Raw genomic sequence first — 22,678 nt, 5'->3', positions numbered from 1 at the left:
CCGGCGAAACCCTGGGCCGCCTCAGCAGAGCGTGCAACGGGCCCACCCCTTTACTGGTTTTTTGAAGTGACAACTTCCAAACTGAGTAAAAATATTCTGTATCAGTGAAATCTTCACATAGGTGTTTCCTAACTAACTTGTTTAAAATTGCCTGACTAGCCCCTCCACATTCCTTTTTCTTCATTGTACTTATCATCTTTTTATTTATTTTCTTTTCTCTGTCCAAACTAGTATGAATGTTCCATGATTGCAGAGATTTTTATCTGTTTTAGTCATTGCTGTATCCCCAGTGCCAAGAACAAATACCCAGTATATAGTAATTACTGAATACATATTGTTGAATGAATGAAGTGATCTCAGAGAGAATGAGAATGGAGAACCTGAACTGTTAAATATATTACAAAATTTCAGGCAGTCATTGCTGAGTTTGGTTTTTAGAGAATCTTTACTTAAAAATAAAATAATGCTTAGATTTACATATGTGCTGTATTTTAATCCTGTAAAAGCTCCTGGTTCATTTACTCCATAATTGTTCCCTTTTTTCTTCAACTTTGCTTTTTCCAAATGTTAGAGTTGTACTATTTTTATAAAATTATTTGTTGCAGAATAAAAAGAGGAATAATGTATACAGGCAGATTTGGAAATTTTAACTTATACTAGTACTTAATTGTTCTTAAATGATATGCATGTATTATAAATGTGTCAAGAATTTGATTTTTCACTTTTTTCCCCTTTAGATATATTTTGATATAAAAAAGAAATTAAGAAAGAAAATGAATTGTAATATATAAGTATATCAAATCGACACATTGTACATGTGTTGTACAACATAATTAAACTTACAGAATGTTGTATGTCAATAAACCTGGGCGAGAAAAAAAGAAAATGAACTCATGTATGTAAAACTCTAGAAAGGAAATTAGTACAAATTAATAGAAAGAAATTATACTAATTTTTATTAAATGTCTTAATTTTTATTAAATGTCACAGATATAGATGTGGGAGATTATTAATTTATCTTATGCCCTCTGAGCTGTGTCAGTTAAAATATTTTTCAAATCAATGTGTGTAATCGGATTTTAATAACAAAAACTGAACTTAATAACAACAAAACCAGTGCTTTCCATGATCTTGGGCATGACTACCTGATCTCAATTAGAAGTCACCAGAAATTGTATCGTTATCAGAGTTAACTGATAGTAAAAGCATGTTTCTTACCTTCTTGGAGATTTTGTTTATAATATCACTTTATTCAAAAGAAAGAAAAAATACAAAGGTATCTATAATGAGTTGAAATGACTGAGAATCCATATTAGCAGGAGTAAAGAGATGGAATGAACACACACTTTGACTTTTGCTCCTTCCGGAAACCCACTAAAAGATCAGTAAAGGGGGATTGGAGAAGAGCCAATGTGAGCACAGTTTTAGAAACTGGAGACTAGATGAATAATTGAAAACTGAACTCTAAACTCAGTAGCAGAGAAAATCAAGAAAACAACCTGACTTAACCCTCCAGATGCCTCAAAAAACTGAAGAGTGTCAGCATGGCAAAGTGGGGTTGAAAGGAGGATTGGTTGAAAGGCAATTGAAGAGGCACTTGGTTTCTGGGACCTCCTCCTCAAAATTAACTAACCAGTCAGTTGGGCAAGTTCCTCACTCCCGATCCCTAACCTTGGCAAAGTCCCGAAATTTATTCTCTGGAGAGGGGAAAAATAGAGACTCTATAAACTGGGAGACGCCAGGTGTAGTTGAGGGCAGGAGTCCTATACTGAAAATAGGGGAATTGGACCCCAGCTGTCTTTATCTTGTGGGCTACCAGGATGCTGGCAGTTAGGCCTTCACATTCCAGGCAGGAGGTTGGAAGAGTCTTTTCTGACCATACACAATGTAGTCATCAGAGATTCCTTAAATAAACAGCCCAGCTAGATCACTCTATGTGTCAAAGCTTTCAATCAGCCTTATGGTCCTTTTCTCTGAAATATGAGCAGCTAACCAAGGATTACCAGATATTTTAGGAAACCCTCTAATGTGTGAAAGATAGAGTATAAAACAGAATAAAGCAACTTGGAGAAAACAAATTTCGCACAGGAAAAATTTAATAGAACCATTATTAAGATCCTCAGGGAAATAAGAGAAAATAATATAGTCTTGAAACAAGAACGAGATACTATAAAAGGGTAATATTCTGATTTTTAAAAGAGGCTCTTAGATGTTAAAATTCTGATAGCAGAAATCAGAAGCCTTGTAGAAGTATTAGAAAATTAATGTTGAAAAAAAAAATCTCTGAAAAAGTTGAGCAAAAGGAGCAAAAAAAAGCAAAAAGTTGCGCAAAGTATAATCAAAAAGATTATAGAAAAGAAGTGAGGAGTGTTAAGAAACTTACAGGACTGGTTCAGGAATTTCAGTACATTCAGGTGTCACTTTAATGACAGGGATATATGTTCTAAGAATTGCGTCAGGTGATATTGTTGTGTGCACATCATAGAGTGCACTTACACAAACCTATCTGTTATAGCCTACTACACACCTAGGCTATATACTAATCTTTTTTTTTTTAAATTGACATCACATTGGTTTACAACATTATATAAATTTCAGGTGTACATCATTATATTTTGACTTCTGTGTAGATTTCATTATCTTCATCACCAAAAGTCCAGTTTCTATCCATCACCATCCACACGTGCCCCTTTATCCCCTTCACCCTTCCCCCACCTTCTTCCCCTCTTATAACCATCAATCTGTTCTCTGTATCTATGTATTTGTTTATCTTCCACATATGAGTGAAGTCATGTGACTTATTTTGCTTAGCGTAATACCCTCAAGGTCCATCCAGCTTGTCCCAAATGGCACTATTTCATCTTTTTCTATGGTTGAGTAGTATTCCATTTGTATGTATATACCACATCTTCTTCATCCATTTATCCATTGATAGGCAATTACATTGCTTCTAAGTCTTGGCTATTGTGAATAATGATGCAGTAAACATAGGGATGCATGTATCTTTTCAAATTACTGTTTTCACGTGCTTTAGATAAATACCCAGAAGTGGAATAGTTGGATCCTATGGTGTTTCTATTTTTAATTTTTTGAGACATCTTCATACTGTTTTACATAATGTCTACATCAATTTACATTCCCGCTAGCAGTGTATGAGGATTCTTTTTTCTCTATATCCTCTTAACACTTGCTATTTCTTGTCTTTTTCATAGTAGTCATTCTGATGGATGTGAGCTGATACCTCACTGTAGTTTTGATTTGCATTTCCCTAGTAATTAGTGATGTTGAACGTCTTTTCATCTGTGTGTTGGCCATCTATATATCTTCTTTGGAAAAATATCTGTTCATATCCTCTGCCCATTTTTTGATTGGGTTCATTTTTTTCTTGGATTATATGAGTTCTTTGTATATTTTGGATATTACCCAAATGATTTGTACTATTTGTAATGATTTGTAAATATTTTCTCCGCGTTGGTGGGTCATCTTTTCTTTGCTGTGCAGAGGCTTTTTAGTTTGATGTAGTCTCATTTGTTTATTTTTTCTTCATGAGATTCAAAAAGGTATTGCTAAGACCGATGTCAAAGAGTATACTGCCTGTGTTTTCTTCTAGGAGTTTTATGATTTCAGGTCTTAACATGCAAGTCTTTAATCCCTTTTGAGTTAATTTTTGTGTATGGTGTAAGATAATGGTGTACTTTCATTCTTTTGCATTTGGCTGTCCAGTTTTCCCAACTCCATTTGTTGATGAGACTTTCCTTTCTCCATTGTATATCCTTGGCTCCTGTGTTGAAAATTAGTTATTCATAGACATGTGGTTTTATTTCTGGGCTCTCATTTCTGTTCCATTGATCTATGTGTCTGTTTTTGTAACAGCAACATGCTGTTTTGATTACTATTGCTTTGTAGTGTGTTTTGAAATCAGGGAATGTGATACCTCCAGCTTTGTTCTTTTCTCTTAGGATTGCTTTGGCTATTCAGGGTCTTTTGTCCTTCCATATAAATTTTAGGATTCTTTGTTCTATTTCCATGAAAAATATCATTGGGATTCTGATTGGGATTGCATTGAATCTGTAGATTGCTTTAGGTAATATGGACATTTTAACTATGTTAATTCTGCCAATCTGTGAGCACAGAATATCTTTCTATTTCTTTATGTCGTCTTCAGTTTTTTTTTTAACTTTTTATTTAGATTATGATAGTTTACAACCTTGTGAAATTTCAGTTGTATGTTATTGTTTGTCAGTTGTGTTGTAAGTACACCACTTCACTCTTTGTGCCCACCTCTCACCCCCTCTTTCCCCTGGTAGCCACTAATCTGTTCTCTTTGTCTACATGTTTAACTTCCACCTATGAGTGGAGTCATACAGAGATTGTCTTTCTCTGTCTGGCTTATTTCACTTAACATAATACCCTCTAGGTCCATCAATGTTGTTGCAAATGGGGTGATTTTGTCTTTTTTATGGCTGAGTAGTATTCCGTTGTGTGTGTGTGTATATATATATATATATATATATACATATATATATATATACCATATCTTCTTTATCAAATCATCAGTTGTTGGGCACTTAGGTTGCTTCCATGTCTTGGCTATTGTAAATAATATTGCAGTGTACATAGGGGTGCAGGGACTTTTGGAATTGCTGATTTCAAGTTCTTTGGATAGATACCCAGTAGTGGGATGGCTGGGTCATGTGGTATTTCTATTTTTAATTTTTTGAGAAATCTCCATACTGTTTTGCATAGTGGCTGCACCAGTTTGCATTCCCACCAGCAGTGTATGAGGGTTCCTTTTTCTCCACAACCTCTCCAACATTTGTTACTTTTTGTTTTAGTTATTTTTGCCATTCTAATGAGTGTAAGGTGATAGTGTAGTTTTGATTTGCATTTTCCTGATGATCAGTGATGAGCATCTTTTCATGTGCCTATTGGCCATCTGTATATCTTCTTTGGAGAAATGTCTGTTCATGTCCCCTGCCAATTTTTTTTTTTTAAGGTTTTATTTCTTCCTTTTTCTCCCCAAAGCCCCCTGGTACATAGTTGTATATTCTTCATTGTGGGTCCTTCTAGTTGTCGCATGTGGGACGCTGCCTCAGCGTGGTTTGATGAGCAGTGCCATGTTCGCGCCCAGGATTCAAACCAACGAAACACTGGGCCGCCTGCAGCGGAGTGTGTGAACTTAACCACTCAGCCATGGGGCCAGACCCCCTGCCCATTTTTTTATCGGGTTGTTTGGATTTTTGTTGTTGAGTTGTGTGAGTTCTTTATATATCATGGAGATTAACCCTTTGTTGGATATATGACTTGCAAATATTTTTTCTCAATTGGTGAGTTGTTTTTTTGTTTCAATCCTGTTTTCCCTTGCCTTGAAGAAGCTGTTTAGTCTTATGAAGTCCCATTTGTTTATTCTTTCTACTGTTTCCCTTGTCTGAGAAGACATGGTGTCCGAAAAGGTCCTTTGAGTACTGATGTCAAAGAGTGTCCTGCCTATATTTTCTTCTAGAAGCTTTATGGTTTCAGGTCTTACCTTTAGGTCTTTGATCCATTTTGAGTGTATTTCTGTGAATGGTGAAAAAGAATGGTCAATTTTCATTCTTTTACATGTGACTGTCCAGTTTGCCCAGCACCATTTGTTGAAGATACTTTCTTTTCTCCATTGTATGCCCTTAGCTCCTTTGTTGAAGATTAGCTGTCTATAGATGTGTGGTTTTATTTCTGGGCTTTCAATTCTGTTCCATTGATCTGTACACTTGTTTTTGTACCAGTAGCATGCTGTTTTGATTACCATAGCTTTGGTAGTATGTTTTAAAGTCAGGGATTGTGATACCTCCAGCTTTGGTCTTTTTTCTCAGGATTGCTTTAGCAATTCGGGGTCTTTTCTTGCCCCATATGAATTTTAGGATTCTTTGTTCTATTTCTGTAAAGAATGTCATTGGGATTCTGATTCAGATTGCACTGAATCTGTAGATTGCTTTAGGTAGAATGGACATTTTAACTATGTTTATTCTTCCAATCCATGTACATGGAATGTCTTTCCATCTCTTTATGTCATCATCAGTTTCTTTCAGGAAAGTCTTGTAGTTTTCATTGTATAGGTCTTTCACTTCCTTAGTTAAATTCACCCTGTGGTATTTTATTCTTTTGTTGAGATTGTGAATGGTATTGTGTTCTTGAGTTGTTTTTCTGTTAGTTTGTTATTAGAGTATAGAAATGCTACGGATTTATTTAAGTTGATTTTATACCCTGCAACTTTGCTGTAGTTGTTGATTATTTCTAATAGTTTCCCAATGGATTCTTTGGAGTTTTCTATATATAAGATCATGTCGTCTGCAAACAGTGAGAGTTTCACTTCTTCACTCCCTATTTGGACTCCTTTTATTTCTTTTTCTTGCCTAATTGCTCTGGCCAAAACCTCCAGTACTATGTTGAATAAGAGTGGTGATAGAGGGCATCCTTGTCTCATTCCTGTTCTCAGGGGGATGGTGCTCAGTTTTTGCCCATTGAGTATGATGTTGGCTGTGGGTTTGTCATATATGGCCTTTATTATGTTGAGGTAATTTCCTTATATCCCCATTCTGTTAAGAGTTTTTATCATAAATGGCTGTTGGATCTTTTCAAATGCTTTCTCTGCATCTGTTAAGATGATCATGTGGTTTTTATTCCTCAATTTGTTGATGTGATCTGTCATGTTGATTGATTTGCAGATGTTGAGCCATCCCTGTGTCCCTGCTATGAATCCCACTTGATCGTGATGTATGATCCTTTTGATGTATTGCTGAATTCAGGTTGCCAAAATTTTGTTGAGAATTTTTGCATCTATGTTCATCAGCGATATTGGCCTGTAGTTCTCCTTTTTTGTGCTGTCCTTGTCAGGCTTTGGTATCAGAGTGATGTTGGCCTCGTAGAATGTGTTAGGAAGTGTTCCATCCTCCCTAATTTTTTGGAATAGCTTGAAAAGAATAGGTATTAAATCCTCTCTGGAAGTTTAGTAGAATTCCCCAGGAAAGCCATCTGGTCCTGGGGTTTTATTCTTTGGGATGCTTTTGATTGCTGTTTCAATCTCTTTCCTTGTGATTGGTCTGTTCAGATTGTTTCTTCTTGACTTAGCTTTGGGACGTTGTAAGAGTCAAAGAATTTATCTGTTTCCTCTAGGTTATCCATTTTGTTGGCATATAGTTTTTCATAGTATTCTCTTATAATCTGTTGTATTTCTTTGGAGTCTGTTGATATTTCTCCTCTTCCATTTTTGATTTTGTTTATTTGAGCCTTCTCTCTTTTTTTCTTTGTAAATTTGGCTAGGGCTTTGTCAATTTTATTTATCTTCTCAAAGAACTAGCTCTTTGTTTCATTGATCCTTTCTACTGCCTTTTTTTTTGTTTCAATAGCATTTGTTTCTGCTCTGATTTTTATTATTATTTCTCCTCCTGCTGACTTTGGGCTTTCTTTGTTCTTCTTTTTCTAATTCAGTTAAATGTTATTTAAGATTGCTTATTTGGGATTTTTCTTGTTTAAGTGTGTCTGTATTGCGATGAATTTCCCTCTTAATACAGCGTTTGCTGTATCCCATATGAATTGGTATGGCATGTTATCATTTTCGTTTGTCTCCAGGTATTTTTTGATTTCTTCTTTGATTTCTTCAATGATCCATTGTTGTTCAATAGCATATTGTTTAGTCTCCATGTCTTTGTCCCTTTCTCAGCTTTTTTCTTGTAATTAATTTCTAGCTTTATAGCATTATGATCGGAAAAGATACTCGTTGTTATTTCAATTTTTTTTAATTTATAGAGGCTTGCCGTGTTTCCCAACATATGGTCTGTCCTTGAGATTGTTCCATGCGTGCTTGAGAAGAATGTGTATTCTGCTTTTTTTGGATGGAGTGTTCTGTATATGTCTATTAAGTCCAACTGTTTTAGCTTTTCATTTAACTCCACTGTTTCCTTGTTGCTTTTCTCTCTGGATGATCTGCCCAATGATGTGAGTGGGGTGTTGAGGTCCCCTACTATTATTGTGTTATTTTTGATATCCTCATTTAGGTTTGTTGATAGTTGCCTTATGAACTTTGGTGCTCCTGTGCTAGGTGCATAGATATTTATAAGCGTTCTTTCTTCTTGATGTAGTGTCCCTTTGATCATTATATATTGCCCCTCTTTGTCTTTCTTTACCTGCCTTATCTTGAAATATACTGTGTCTGATATAAGTATTGTGACACCTGCTTTCTTTTGTTTGCCGTTAGCTTGGAGTATCGTCTTCTACTCCTTCACTCTGAGCCTGTATTTATCTTTGGAGCTGAGATGTGTTTCCTGGAGGCAACAAATTGTTGGATCTTATTCTTTGATCCATCTTGCCACTCTGTGTATTTTTATTGCAGAGTTCAATCCATTTACATTGAGGGTGATTAGTGATGTATGAGGTCTTAATGCTGTCATTCTGTCATTTGTTTTCCGGTTTTCCTCCATTTCCTTTGTTTCTCATCCTGTGTGTTTTGGTCTACCCATTGACTTTGCAGTTTCTTATGCTGTGTTTCTTAGTTTTTTCCTTGTTTATGTTTTGTGTCTCTGTTCTGCTTTTTAGTTTAGTGGCTACCCTGAAGTTTGTATTCAGAATCTCGTCCATAACATCGTCCATTTTCTGATGGCCTCTTATTTCCTTAGTCTAAACTGATTCAGTCCCTTTCCTCCTCCCCTTCTAAGTTATTATTCTCATATTTTATACCAACTTGTGAGTTTGTGGTTAAAGTGACAAGATTGTCTTTGTTTTTGGTGTTTTCCTTCCATTTATACTAAGGTTACAGTTAAATATTTGCTATCCTATTCTGAGTCTATCTGTCTCTTTACTCTGTGTTTTGTGACCTCTTTCTCCCCTTTTTTCTTTTTTCAGGTATGAGAGCTTTCTTGAGGATTTCTTGGAGTGGGGGGTGTCTTGTGGTTATGAACTCCCTTGGCTTTTGTTTGTCTGGGAAAGGTTTAATTTCTCCCTCATATCTGAAGGATATTTTTGCTGGATAGAGTATTCTGAAAATTTTTGTCTTTCAAAGATTTGAATATGTTATTCCGTTCTCTCCTAGCTTGTAAGGTTTCTGCAGAGAAATCTGCTGAAAGCCTGATAGGGGTTCCTTTGTAGGTTATTTTCTTCTGCCTTGCTGCTCTGAGTATTCTTTCTTTGTCATTCATTTTTGCTGGTTTTATTACTATATGCCTTGCAGTAGGTCTTTTTACATTGACAAATCTAGGAGATCTGAAAGCTTCCTCCACACACATTTCCCTCTCATTCCCTAGATTTGGCAAGTTCTCTGCTTTTATTGCTTTGAGCACACTTTCTGCTCCATTCTCCTTCTCTTCACCTTCTTGGATACCTATAATTCTTATGTTGCATTTCCTCATTGAGTTGGATATTTCTTGGAGACTTTTCTTCATTTCTTTTTAGTCTCAGTTCTCTCTCCTCCTCTGTCTGGAGCATTTCAACATGTCTATCTTCGATTATGCTGATTCACTCCTTTATGGTGTCCACATGAGCATTCAGGGAATCCGTATTTTGTTTTATCTGTTCCATGGTGTCTTTCATCTCTAGTATTTCTGATTGATTCTTCTTTATAGTTTCCATCTCTTTTGTGAAGTAGCTCTTGAACTCGTTGAATTGTTTCTCTATATTCTCTTTTACCTCATTGAGTTTTTTGGCAATAGCTATTCTGAATTCCTTGTCATTTAGTTTGCTTATTTCTGAGTCCTAAGGACATAACTCTGGGTATTTATTGTTTTCCCTCTGGTCTGGAGTTTTGATGAATTGCCTGATGCTGGAACTATGGGGTTTTCCCATTGTGATATTATTCGGTTGCAGCTACAGCCTATCGCCACCGGGTGGGGGTCTAGAGCCACGTATTCTGAGCCCTCCACCTTCAGCCAAGATGGCACGGCCCAGTGCGGGTGGCGGGGGGGTGGTTTTCTCTAGTGCACAGTCCCCAATTTCCTGATGGGCTCTCACTGTCTGGTTTCCTGGGGTCTTGACTTGATGAGGTCAACCCACAGGAAAGCTTTTGCCCCGTTAGAGGGCTTTCCTCTAGGCTGCAAGGCCGCTAGGGAGTCCTGTGTGATCCTGTGGCCACGTGACCCCTCCCCCACTCCTTCCCTCACAGAGCCTCCTGCAGCAGTGATCCCAGTCTTTAGGGGAGGAGGCGAAGTCCTCTCTTACCCCATTCCAGCTCCTCTGAGGGGGACGCCAGCCTCTCCACCCTCTATCATGTGGCTGCTGTGACTCTCCGCGGATTCCTGTGCTATTAGGATATTTTCTGTTGGAATATGGTTATTCCTTTTTGTTGTGTGTTGGAGGGGAGAGAGTCCCAGGCAAGCTCACTCTGCCATGACGGTGACATCATTCCTTCTTCATTTTTTTTTTATAGTAATGTCTTATAGTTTTCAGTGTATAGATAGGTCTGTCACCTCTTGGTTAATTTACTTGTGGGTATTTTGTTCTTTTTGTTGCACTTGTAAATGGGATTCTATTCTTTATTATTAATATCTTCTTTTAGGTTTGTTAATAGTTCCTTTATGAACTTCGGTGCTCCTGTGTTGGGTGCATAGATATTTGTAAGTGTTATTTCTTCTTGATGTAGTGTCCCTTTGATCATTATATACTGCCCCTCTGTGTCTCCCTTTGTCTGTCTTATCTTGAGGTCTACTTTGTCTGATAGAAGTATTGTGACACCTGCTTTCTTTTGTTTGCCATTAGCTTGGAGTATTGTCTTTGATCCCTTCACTCTGAGCCTGTATTTCTCGTTGGAGCTGAGATGTGTTTCCTGGAGGCAGCATATTTTTGGTCTTCTTCTTTAATCTATCTGACCACTCTGTGTCTTTTTTTGGAGAATTCAGTCGATTTACTTTTAAGGTGATCATTGATATGTGAGGGCTTAATGTTGTCATTTTATCACTCATTTTCTGGTTCTCCCACATTTCCTTTGTTTCTTGTCCTGTGTTTGGTCTACCCATTGAGGTGTGTAGTTTTAATGATGTGTTTCTTTGTTTTCTCCTTGTTTATTATTTATGTCTCTCTTCTCCTTTTTTGTTTAGTGGTTACCATGAGGTTTGTGTCCAGAATCTTGTGTGTAAGATAATCCATTGATTTCCTTAGTCTAAAACGATTCAGTCCCTTTCCTCCTCCCCTCCTAAGTTTTCTCGGGTATGAGGGCCTTCTTGAGGGTTTCTTGTATGGGGGGAAGTGGTGTCTCATGGCTGCGAACTCCCTTAGCTTTTGTTTGTCTGGGAAAGTTTTTATTTCTCCATCATATCTGAAGGATATTTTTGCTGGATAGAGTATTCTTGGCAGAGAAATCTGCTGAAAGCCTGATAGGGGTTCCTTTGTAGGTTATTTTCTTCTGCCTTACTGCCCTGAGTATTCGTTCTTTGTCGTTCGTTTTTGCCAGTTTTACTAATATATGGCTTGCAGGAGGTCTTTTTACACTGACATATCTAAGAGATCTGAAAGCCTCTTCCACAGGGATTTCCATCTCTTTCCCTACGTTTGGGAAGTTCTCTGCTGTTATTTCTTTGAACACACTTTCTGGTCCATTCTCCTTTTCTCCTTCTTGAATACCTGTAATTCTTTTTGTTTTGTTTTGTTTTTTTCTCCCCAAATACCCCCAGTACATAGTTGTATACTTTAGTTGTGGGTGCTTCTAGTTGTGGCATGTGGGACGCCGCCTCAGCATGGCCTGACGAGTGGTGCCATGTCCACGCCCAGGATCTGAACCGGCAAAACCCTGGGCTGCCAAAGTGGAGGGTGTGAACTTAACCACTCGGCCACGGGGCTGGCCCATGGATTACCTGTAATTCTTATGTTGCATTTCCTCATTGAGTCGGATATTTCTCAGAGACTTTCTTCATTTCTTTTTAGTCTCAGTTGTCTCTCCTCTTTTGTCTGGAGCATTTCAACATGTCGATCTTCTATTAGCTGATACACTCCTCTGTGATGATGTCCACTCGAGTGTTCAGGAAATCCGTATTTTTTTTGTCTCTTCCATTGTGACTTTCATTTCTAATATTTCTGATTGATTCTTCTTTATAGTATCAATCTCTTTTGTGAAGTAGCTCCTGAACTCAGTGAATTGTTTCTCTACATTGTCTTTTACCTCATTGAGTTTTCTGATAGCTATTTTGAATTCATTGTCATTTAGATTGTATATTTCTGTTTCCTCAGGACTGAATTCTGGTACTTGTCATTTTCTCTCTGGTCTGGAGATTTGATATAATATTTGATATTGCTAGAGGGGTGGCTCTGGTCTTAGACATCCTGATTATTTGGTTTCAGTCACCGCCTGTCACCACTGCGTGGGGGTCATAAGCCATGTATTCTGAGCCTTCTGCCTTCAACTGAGATCCCCAGCAGTGGAGTCGCACTAGGTGGGTAGGGGGATGGGCACTTTTCTTGTGTGCTCTTGGGACTTTCTCGCTCTGCTCTCACTATCTGCTCTCCTGGGGTGTTGGCTTGATGAGGTCACCCCCCGTGAAGGCTCTCACTCTGGTAGAGGTCTTTGCTCTAGGCTGCACGGGCCCTTGGGAGTCCTTGTTCCCTCTGTTCCTTTCCTCTTGGATGCCTCCTTTGGTCACGGATCACAGTATATTAGGGCAGGGAGTGAAGTTTTCTCTTACCCCGTTCCACCTCTTCCAAGGGGTGCTCCAGCCTCTCCACCCTCCATCGTATGGCTGTGTGTGTCTCTCCAACATTTTTGTGTTGTGTTAGGATGTCCTCTATTGGAGTATGAATGTCCGTTTTTGTTGTATGTTGGAGGGGAGAGAATCCTGGGCAAGTTCACTTTGCCATGATGCTGACGTCACTCTGGGATTGTATTCTTGATTTCTCTTTTTGCTAGTTTGTTGTTAATGTATACAAATGTGACAGACTCTTGTATGTTGATTTCATACCCTGCAACTTTACTGTATTCATTATTTCTAATTTTTTTTTGTGAGTTCTTTAGGATTTTCTATGTATAGAATCATGTCATCTGCAAATAGTGATAGTTTTACTTCTTCTTTTCCAATTTGGATACATTTTCTTTCTTTTTCTTATCTAATTGCTCTGGCTAGGACTTCCAATACTCTGTTAAATAAGAGTGACAAGAGTGGGCATCCTTGTCTTGTTCCTGTTCTTAGAGGAATAGCTTTCACTTTTTCACTGCTGAGGATGATATTGGCTGTGGGTTTGTCATATATGGCCTTTATTATGTTGAGGTACTTTCCTTCTATAACCATTTCATTGAGAGTTTTTGTTACAAATGGATGCTGTATCTCGTCAAATGCTTTCTCTGCATGTATTGAGATGATTATGTGATTTTTAGTCTTCATTTTGTTAACATGGTGTATCACATTGATTAATTTGTGGATATTGAACCATCCCTGTGTCCCTGGAATAAATCCCACTTGACTGTGGTGTATGATCCTTTTAATGTATTGTTATATTCGACTTGCTAATATTTTGTTGAGAATTTTTGCATCTGTGTTTATCAGCAATATTGGCCTGTAAGTTTCCTTTTTTGTGTTGTCCTTGTGTGATTTTGGTGTCAAGGTAATGTTGGCTTTGTAAAATGAATTAGGAGGCATCCCATCCTTTTCAATTTCTTGGAAGAGTTTGAGAAGGGTAAGTATTAAATCATCTTTGAATGTTTGGTAAAATTCACGAGAGAAGCAATCTGGTCTTGCACTTTTGTTTTTTTGGGAGGTTTTTGATTACTGTTTCAGTCTCTTTACTTGTGATTAGTCTATTCAGATTCTCTGTTTCTCAGTTCAGTTTTGGGGGTTGTATGATTCCAAGAATTTATCCGTTTCTTCTAGGTTATCTAATTTGTTGGTGTATAGCTTTTCATAGTATTGTCTTATAATCCTTCATATTTCTGTGTTATCCATTGTAATTTCTCCTCTCATTTCTGATTTTATTTATTTGAGCCTTCTCTCTTTTTTCTTAGTGGGTCTAGCTAAGGGTTTGTCAATCTTGTTTGTCTTTTCAAAGTATCTCTTACTTTCATTGACCCCTTCTATTGTCTTTTTCGTTTCTATTTCATTTACTTCCTCTTTGATTTTTATTATGTCCTTCTTTCTACTGACTTTGGGCTTCGTTCTTCTTTTTCTAGTTCTTTTAGGTATAGTGTTAGAATGTTTCTTTGGGATTTTTCTTGTTTCTTGAGGTAGGCCTGTTATCATATACTTCTCTCTTTGTACCACTTTTACTGCATCCCCTAAGTTTGGTATGTTGTGTTTTCATCTTCATTTGTATCCAGGTATTTTGTAATTTCTTCATTGATCCAGTAGTTGTTCGGTAGCGTATTGTTTAGTCTCTACATATTTGTGACTTTTCCAGCTTTCTTTTTGTAGTTGATTTCTAGTTTCATGCCATTGTGATTAGGAAAGATGCTTGATATGATTTCCTTCTTCTTAAATTTATTGAGGCTTGTTTTGTTTCCTAATATACGGTCTATCTTTGAGAATGCTCTGTGTGCCCTTGAGAAGAAGATGTATTCTGTTGCTTTTGGATGGAATGTTCTATATATCTATTAAGTCCATCTGGCCTAGTGTTTCATTTAAGGCCAATGTTTCCTTGTTGACTTTCTGTCTGGATGATCTTTCCATTGATATAAGTGGGATGTTAAAGTCCCCTACTCTTATTGTGTCACTGTCGATTTCTCCCTTCATGTCTGTTAATAGTTGCTTTATGTACTTTCATGCTCCTGTGTTAGGTTCATATATATTAATAAGTGTTAAGTCTTCTTGGTGAAATGTCCCTTTTATGATTATATAATGTCCATCTTTGTCATTTATCTTTTGTGTCTTGAAATTATTTTGTGTGAGATAAATATGACCACACTCACCTTCTTTTGGTTGCCATTTTCTTGTAGTATCATCTTCCGTCCTTTCACTCTGAGCCTGTTTGTCTTTAGAGATGAAATGTGTCTCTTGTAGGCAGCATATTGTTTGGTCTTGTTTTTTAATCCATCTAGCGATTCTATGTCTTTTGATTGGTAAATTCAGTCCGTTTACATTTAGAGTGATTATTGATGTATGAGGGCTTAATACTTCCAGTTTGTCTTTTCTTTTCTGGTTGTTCTATGTTTCCATTGTTTCTTTTTCCTTGTATTTCTGTCTGCCATTTCAGTTTGGTGATTTTTGTGATGTGTTTCTCGGTTTCCTCTTCTTTTTATGTTTTCTGACTCTGCCCTGGTTTTCTGTTTTGTGGGTCCCATGAGGTTTGTATCAAAGATCTCATAGATGAGATAGTCCTTTTTCTGCCAATAGCATCTTATGTCCATTAGCTTATGCAGGATCCATACTTTTCCTCTTCCCCTCCTGTTGTCACAGATTATCCTTTTTTGTATTGGGAATTTGCTACCAAATTGAAGTGGCTATGTTTATTTTTGATGGTTTCTTTCCCTTTAGCCTTTATGTTATAATCTTGTGTTTGCTAACTTCCTCTGATACAGAGTTGCAGTTTTTTAATTTTGTCTATTTATCGCCTTGCCCAAAACTTTGTATTTCTGTCTTTGAGCTTGCTAACCGTCTTCCTTGTGGTCTGCTCTATTTCCAATGCTTTCTATTTTATTTTTCATCTCATTAATTGTGTTCTTCAACTCCAGAATTTCTGTTTGGTTTTTTTTTAGAGTTTCCATCTCTGATGAGTATTCCTGTTCATTAGTTTTATTCCTGAGCACATTGAGCTGGGTTTTTTCTGAGTTTTCTTATAACTCATTGAGTTTCTTCATAATGTCTGTTTTGAATTCTCTATCAGTTAGATTGCAATCTACTGTGACTTCAAGTTTGGTTTCTAGAGAGTTGTCATTTTCTTTCTGTGCTGCTGTGTTACTGTAGTTCTTCATGATGCTTGATGAGTTGTTCCTATGCTGGTGCATTTGTGGTACATAAACACTTCTTTTATTTGGGTAAGGCTTTGGTTACTTTGATTCTGAACTGCTTCTGGTTTTATTTGAAAGCCTGTACTCGTGCCTTTCAAACATGCCTTTGCCAGAGGCATCATCAATGACCACCTTGTGCTACTTGAGCCTCTGAGGTTGCTGGTACCTTGCTGCTTATGATGTTGCTGCAGTTGTGGGTGTTGCCACTGGGGTCACCAGTCTGCGAGCTTGGTATTTCGCCTGGGTGTTGTGTTCCCCCACTGGCTGTCTTCAGTCTCACCACAGGCTTGGGTGCTGCTGCCATGTGCACCACCTGTGCTACTGCTCCCAGGTATCGGGGGTTGCTGGCAGCACCACTCCTAGGGGTGCTGGGTTCATGGGTGTCGCTGCCACTGCCAGGGGCCCAGGGTCTTGTATTCAGCCCCTGTTGCTGGTAGGGCCAGTGTTTGGGGTACTGCCACTCAGGGCTGGGTTACAGGTACTGCTGTGTTTCCTGAAGCCTCAGGTCACTGGCACCCTCTGCCACTGCTGGGGGAAGGGTAGGGACTGAGACATGAGGGTCACTGCTGCTCCTGCTCCCTCTTGTCTCTGGCTCCAGTGCACTTTTTGAAACCTCAGGTCAATGCAACCACCACCTCTGCTGGGAGTATCTGCGTTTTGGATACAGCCCTCACTCCTGGGAGTACCAGGGTCAGAGTCATGCTGCTGGGGGAGGGGCTGGGGGCTGGGTGACCAGCACTGCTGGGTTTCCTGAAACATCAGGTCGAGGTCACCACCCACAACTGCTGGGAGAGGGGCAGGGGCTTTACCTTGAGTGCCACTGATGTTCCTGCAGCCTCTGGTCTCCAGTGCAGGTGCGCTTTTTGAAACCTCAGGTTAGGGCACCACCTCCACTGCCAAGGGTGCCTGTGTTTTGGAGCACCACTGCCAGGGGAGGAGAAGGGGGCTGATCCCCTAGTTCCACCACCTCCCAGAGATCCAGTCCACCCACCTTCAGATGTATAGATGTATGGCTCTTTCAGGTGTTGTGGTGTGCTTTGCAAGGAGTCCTTTGTTTGTTAATGAATGTCTTACTGGTTGTCATTTAGAAGGGAGAGACAAAGAGAACAACTCACTCCGCCATGATGCTGATGTCACTCTATATGGTACTAATCTTATGGCACCACCATCATATATGAGGTCCATCATTGACCAAAATGTTATGTGACATGTGGCTATTCAAATAATAGCAGTTCTCAAAAGAGAAAGAAAATGAGAAAGAAATCATCAACAAAATGATTCAAGAGAATTTTCTTGAACTAAAGAACATGAGGTTCCTGTTTGAAAAGGCTTACTAAAAGCAATCAGTGTAATGGAAGCATACAAACCCAAGCTTAAGACATGTTGTGGTGAAATTTCAGGTCACTGGACCAAACAGATCTGACCTGCTTCCAGAGAGGAAAAAACTTGCAATATACAAAGTAACAAGAATCAGTTGCCTTTGGACTTCTCACTGGTAGCATTGGAAACTGAATGAGAAATGGAGCATCACCTTCAAAATAATTTCAGCCTTTGTTTTCCATATGCATTGAAACTATTAATCAGATATAAGAATAAAAGTAAGATGTTTTAAGACATGTACTTTTTTTCTTTTTTGCCTGCCTTATACTCTTTCTTAGGACTCTGTTGGAGATTGTGATTCATCAAAATGAGAAAGTCTGCCAAATAAAAGAAAGAAATGGGTTACAGGAAATAGGAAATTCAACAAGGGAGAAAGGTAAAGAAATCTTCAGGACGGTAGTGAAAAGACAGGGATGGAGAGCAACCAGACCAAATTTGAGTAATTTAGAAGCCTCCAGGAGAGTTGTCTTCAGGAAAATGAGATTGATAGAAACGTGTTGCATTTAATTATCTTTTGGACAGTTGACAAAAGGCTCAGGGTTGAATTTATGATAAATACATAAAATAAGTGGAAAAAGTTCTAAACTTAAGAGAAAACAAATAATGTGTAGGAAAGGAGCTATTAGAATGAGTCCTCAGTCCTTGAGGCAGGGTGTGAGATAGCTGAGGTCCATAACAGTCACCTCCAGGTAAACTTTATCAGTTTTCTCCAGTGTGGTACAAATATTTTCAGTATTTAATTTGGACCATTATGATTGGGAAGCTGTGCTCTAAAGTAGGGTGAGCAAAACTGGCCTGGGTGGCCTATTTTTGTCAAGTGAGAGATTTGATTTGACTTGCTAAGAATATTTTAATTACGTTTGCATCTATGTTCATATGGGATATTAACTTTTAGTTTTCTTGTCTTATAATGTCTTTATTTGATTTTGGTATCAGGGTAATGCTGTCCATATAGAATAAGTTGAAAGTTGAGAAGCATTTCCTTCTCTTCAATTTCCTGAAATATTTTGCATAGAATTGGTATTATTTTATTCTTAAATGTTTGATAGACTTTCCCAGGGAAGCCAACTGGGCCTGGAGTTTTCTTTATGGGAAAGTTTTAGAATACAAACTAAATTTCTTTAATAAATGTAGTATGATTCAAATTATTTATTTCTTCCTGATTAAACTTTAAAAATCTGTAGGATCTGTAGTGATTTCACCTCTCTCATTCCTGATAGTGGTAATTTGGGTATTCTTTTTCTTTGTCTGGATTCTTCTGGATAGAGATATCTCAATTTTATGACCCAAGGAATCAATTTCAGTTTTTATTCATTATCTGTATTGCTTTCCTATTTTCAATCACTGATTTCTGCTTTGTTTTTTCTTGTTTCCTTCTTCTGCCTGCTTTGGGTTTAATTTTCTCTTATTTTTCTAGTTTCTTAAGGTAGAAGCTGAGCTTATTGATATTGGAACTTTCTTTTCTAATAATAGGAATTTTAGTGCTATAAATTTCCCTCTATGTACTGCTTTAGCTGCATTTCACAGACTTTGATGAGTAGTGTTTTCATTTTCACTTAGTTCAAAATACTGTCTAATTTCTCTTTTGATTCTTTTCTTTAACTTACATGTTATTTAGAAAGATGTGGGGGCCAGCCTGGTCATGCAGTGGTTAAGTTTGCAAATTCCACTTCAGTGGCCTGGGGTTCGCTGGTTCGGATCCTCAGTGCAGACCTACGCACCGCTTGTTGAGCCATGCTGTGGCAGGCATCCCTCATAAAATAGAGGAGGATAGGCATGGATGTTAGCTCAGGGCCAATCTTCCTCAGCAAAAAGAGAAGGATTGGCAGCAGATTAGCTCAGAGCTAATCTTCCTCAAACAAACAAACAAACAAACAAACAAACAAAAGATGTGGATGTAGTTTCCAAACATTTGAGAATTTTCTGAATATGTTTCTCTTATTGATTCCTAATTTAACTTCACTGTGGTGAAAGAGCACACTTTCTATGAGTTGAATCACATGTTATTGAGATTTGTTTTATGGTCTAGGAAATGATCTATTTTAAATGTTCTGTGTGCATTTTAAAAGAATGTGTATTTTTCTCCTTTGGGATGGAAGATTCTATAAATGTCAGTCTGGTCAAGCTGATTGATAATGTTCAAGTCTTCTGTATCCTTGCTGATTTTCTGTATGCTTGTTCTGTCAGTTATTAGGAGGGGAATATTGAAATCTCAGACAATAAGTGTAGATTTATTTATTTCTCCTGGAAGTTCTGTCATACTCCTCATACCACTGGTCCTCTGGTTAGAAGGGATTCCCCTATCTCAGAAATTTATGTAGCCCCTTGGCTACAGCTGTGGTTAGTGAAATAGCCTTGCCTGGGGGCAGAGTTTGAAGAGAAAGGTAAAAGAGAAAAAAGCCAGGGGATTTACCCTACTAGCTCAGTCCCATATAGTGCCTGCCTCTTCCTATTTGTTTTCTTTAAGCAGAAAGAGATTTCTCTTGTATCTTTCTGTTTATCCTTACTGTGCTGTATCAGGATTTGGATTTCCATTGAGTTCAGTCTGGGAGTTTGGGGAGAGAAAAAACAACAGGAAATGCACCACTGAGTTGGTTGTCCTTCGAATTCTGGTTTCCTTCCACAATTTGCCTGCTACTTTCCAAGTCCTCAGATTGCTGCTCCATCATTCTTTCCAGGGTTTTCAGTTACATTCAGGGGTTTTAGTTACATTCAGTTAAGGTAGAGTGTAGTTACTCCAACTTAACCCGGAACCAGAGCCCTTCCATTTTGTTAAGTTTTGTGCTTGCCTGTCTGGAGGGATGATATTCAAAATATTTAATAATTAGTATGCCATAAGTATCAACCAACCAGAGCAGATGCCAGGCTATTCAGAACAAACACTAACTTTAAATAACTAATAAGCTTATATAGGTGCATAATGCCTGATAATCTGCCCTGCCTGATTGTGGATATGGTTTCTATTTAATATCTCTTCTCCAGCGATACTAGCAGACATGTAAGGTAAGGTGTCTGGTGAAGTGTCTTATCCCTTGGGCATGAGGGCTCTCTCCTGTGTCTCCTCAGGCATACCCACACTCACTGTTCCAGTTTAGGGGCAGAGACCTCTGAAGTCTTTTGCTTATCACATGTAGGAGATGAGAGATGGCCTGACTATTTGCAGTGACTCAGATCCCACCATACTCACTCAGATTGCTGCCCTGGGCACTTTGTGCTCCTTGCATCTCTTGCTTCTGTTCTTAAAGCAGACCTGACAATGCTCTCATTTTTCACTTATCCTCCTACACATGCTGTGGGTAATAATTTCCTCAATCCAATTGTATCTAGTTTCTGTCTTCCTTGGATTTCTTAACATTTCTCCTCCATTATTGGCTTTTTGTTTTGTTTAATAATTTGTTTTCTTTAAAATACATTTTCTATCATTTCCACACCACCTGTATTGTTGCCATTTTAGTCTGAATTACCATCATTTCTTTCCTTTACTACTGTAATAGTGTCCTAACATTATTTCCATTTTTGCTGACATATAGTCGATTGTCCATTTGATAGCTAAGTCCTCTTATTAAAACAAATCATGTATTTCCCCAAACTTGAAAAGGTTCTTCAATGGCTTCTTATCACACTCAGAATAAACTCCATAGTCCCTATCATTCCCCACATGACCCTGCCTGTGTTTCCCTTTTCCTACTTCTCTAATTCTGTGTCCTGCCACTCCCTCCATTATGTACATTGTTCCTTCTGTGCTGGCTATTTTTCTTAAACATGTTATGAGTGTTTTCTTTGCAAGGCTGGTACTCTTGCTCTTTCTTGACTAAAGGGCTATTAGATTTCTGCTTATGTCAAAGAGGCCTTCTCTAATCATCCTACCTAAACACCCAGCCCTAACCTTCAAGGTACTTATCATTACCTAAAATTAATCATTTTTTAATTTACTTGTTTATTGTCTCAACTACTAGAAAATAGGTTTAATTTGAGCAGAGACTTTGTCTTGTTCACCACTCTAGCCCTTAGAACACTTGCATATAGAAATTTGTCAGTATTTGTTGAATGAAAGAATGAACAAATATCTAGCAGTTAGTGTCTTTGGGAAAGTATGTGGATGTGCCCAGGCCACATGTTGCTCTGTTAGTCACTTCTATTACTTACCTAACTGAAAAAATAAAGCAGCATGAGAAATTTGTTGAATGTAGGTAGTTTGTCAGAGTATCTGATTTGTAAAACGAGGCTTTTGAAATATGACTATAAAACTGATTGTGCCAATTTAACCCCAGTATGACCTTCTAAGGTTACTTCTGTTTTCTAATATAGCATATGGTATATAATTGGATTATATTATTTACTATATTTGGTCTTATCTGTTTGTTGGATCTCTATTTTTCCTGGTGAGGTAGGAGTTCATTAATGGTAGGACTTTTGCATCTAGCACAGTGCCAATGTCTTGCTTTTAGGCCATCAAATTGATGGAGGAAGCTTATCAATTCTAGGAATTCTGGTTCTGTATTTCAGGAATCACGGGCTACTTAATCAGAATTGTTTTTTGTTGTACTACCTCCATTTTCTGCATTAAATGGTTTTTCATTACAGGTCGTCTATACATAAACTGAACTTATTTGGTTCTAGATATTAATTAAGTTCATGAGCCAATATGATATGGTTGAACCCCAATTTTTATTCACTTTTGCAAAGATAACACTATGCAGATATTAGGCTCTGATATACAAGGTGTATATTGATATAATAATGTTGTCGACGAAAATAATCCATAACCGATCTGTAAATGAAAATTTGGGGGAGTTTATTCTGAGCTGAAATCTGAGGACCATGGCCTGGGGCCTTTCTTCCCAAAGGAAGAAAGGGCACCGAAGAAGTGGGGTGCACAGAGTGGTTATATACCTCCAAACAGGGTGTTTCGCATATGATTGAAATGTCCCTCCCACAGTAGTCACAAGATTGCCCTGTCAGCACAGCACTTGATGGACACAGCAGGTAGTGGGTCTGCTATCTTGGTGGGTGTAGCAGGAGGCAAGTCTATTGTCTCGAGCTGGGTGGTCACAGGTGAGTGCAGGAATCAGTTTCTAGCCTAAGGAAAGATGCTTAATCCTTAAGGAGACGCCTTAAGGCGTTGGAGGGGCAGGGAAGTTGCATCTTTACCTCAAGGGCCTTTGTTCTTGCCGTAGGGAAAATCTAAAGCAGATATACAATGCGTGCTCAACAGCCTTGGTCAGACCCTTTTGGAAAGACAAGGTCAGGCCGAATTAGCTTTATACCAAATGACTTCCTCATATTCTCTAATATATCCTATTGCTTGCCATTTTTATTTGTCAATGTCCATGACCAGCTTATGCTGGAAGACTGGGAAACTTGTATAGTGTAGAGTGTTTAGCTTTCCATGATTCCTGTTATTTCTAGCCA

At 38.1% G+C, this 22,678-nt stretch overlaps 1 protein-coding gene across 16 annotated transcripts in view; it reads left to right on the top strand.

The window, feature by feature from the left end:
- Positions 1–22,678, top strand: part of TANC2 (tetratricopeptide repeat, ankyrin repeat and coiled-coil containing 2) — a 386,637-nt gene that overhangs the window by 117,876 nt on the left and 246,083 nt on the right. The gene's annotated exons all lie outside the window — the stretch shown is intronic.

This window comes from Equus przewalskii, chromosome 10 (assembly GCF_037783145.1).
Source record: "Equus przewalskii isolate Varuska chromosome 10, EquPr2, whole genome shotgun sequence".
Classification (NCBI taxonomy): domain Eukaryota; kingdom Metazoa; phylum Chordata; class Mammalia; order Perissodactyla; family Equidae; genus Equus; species Equus przewalskii.
The sequence above is the reverse complement of the archived record's forward strand: the minus strand, read 5'-3'. Positions and strand labels throughout refer to the sequence as shown.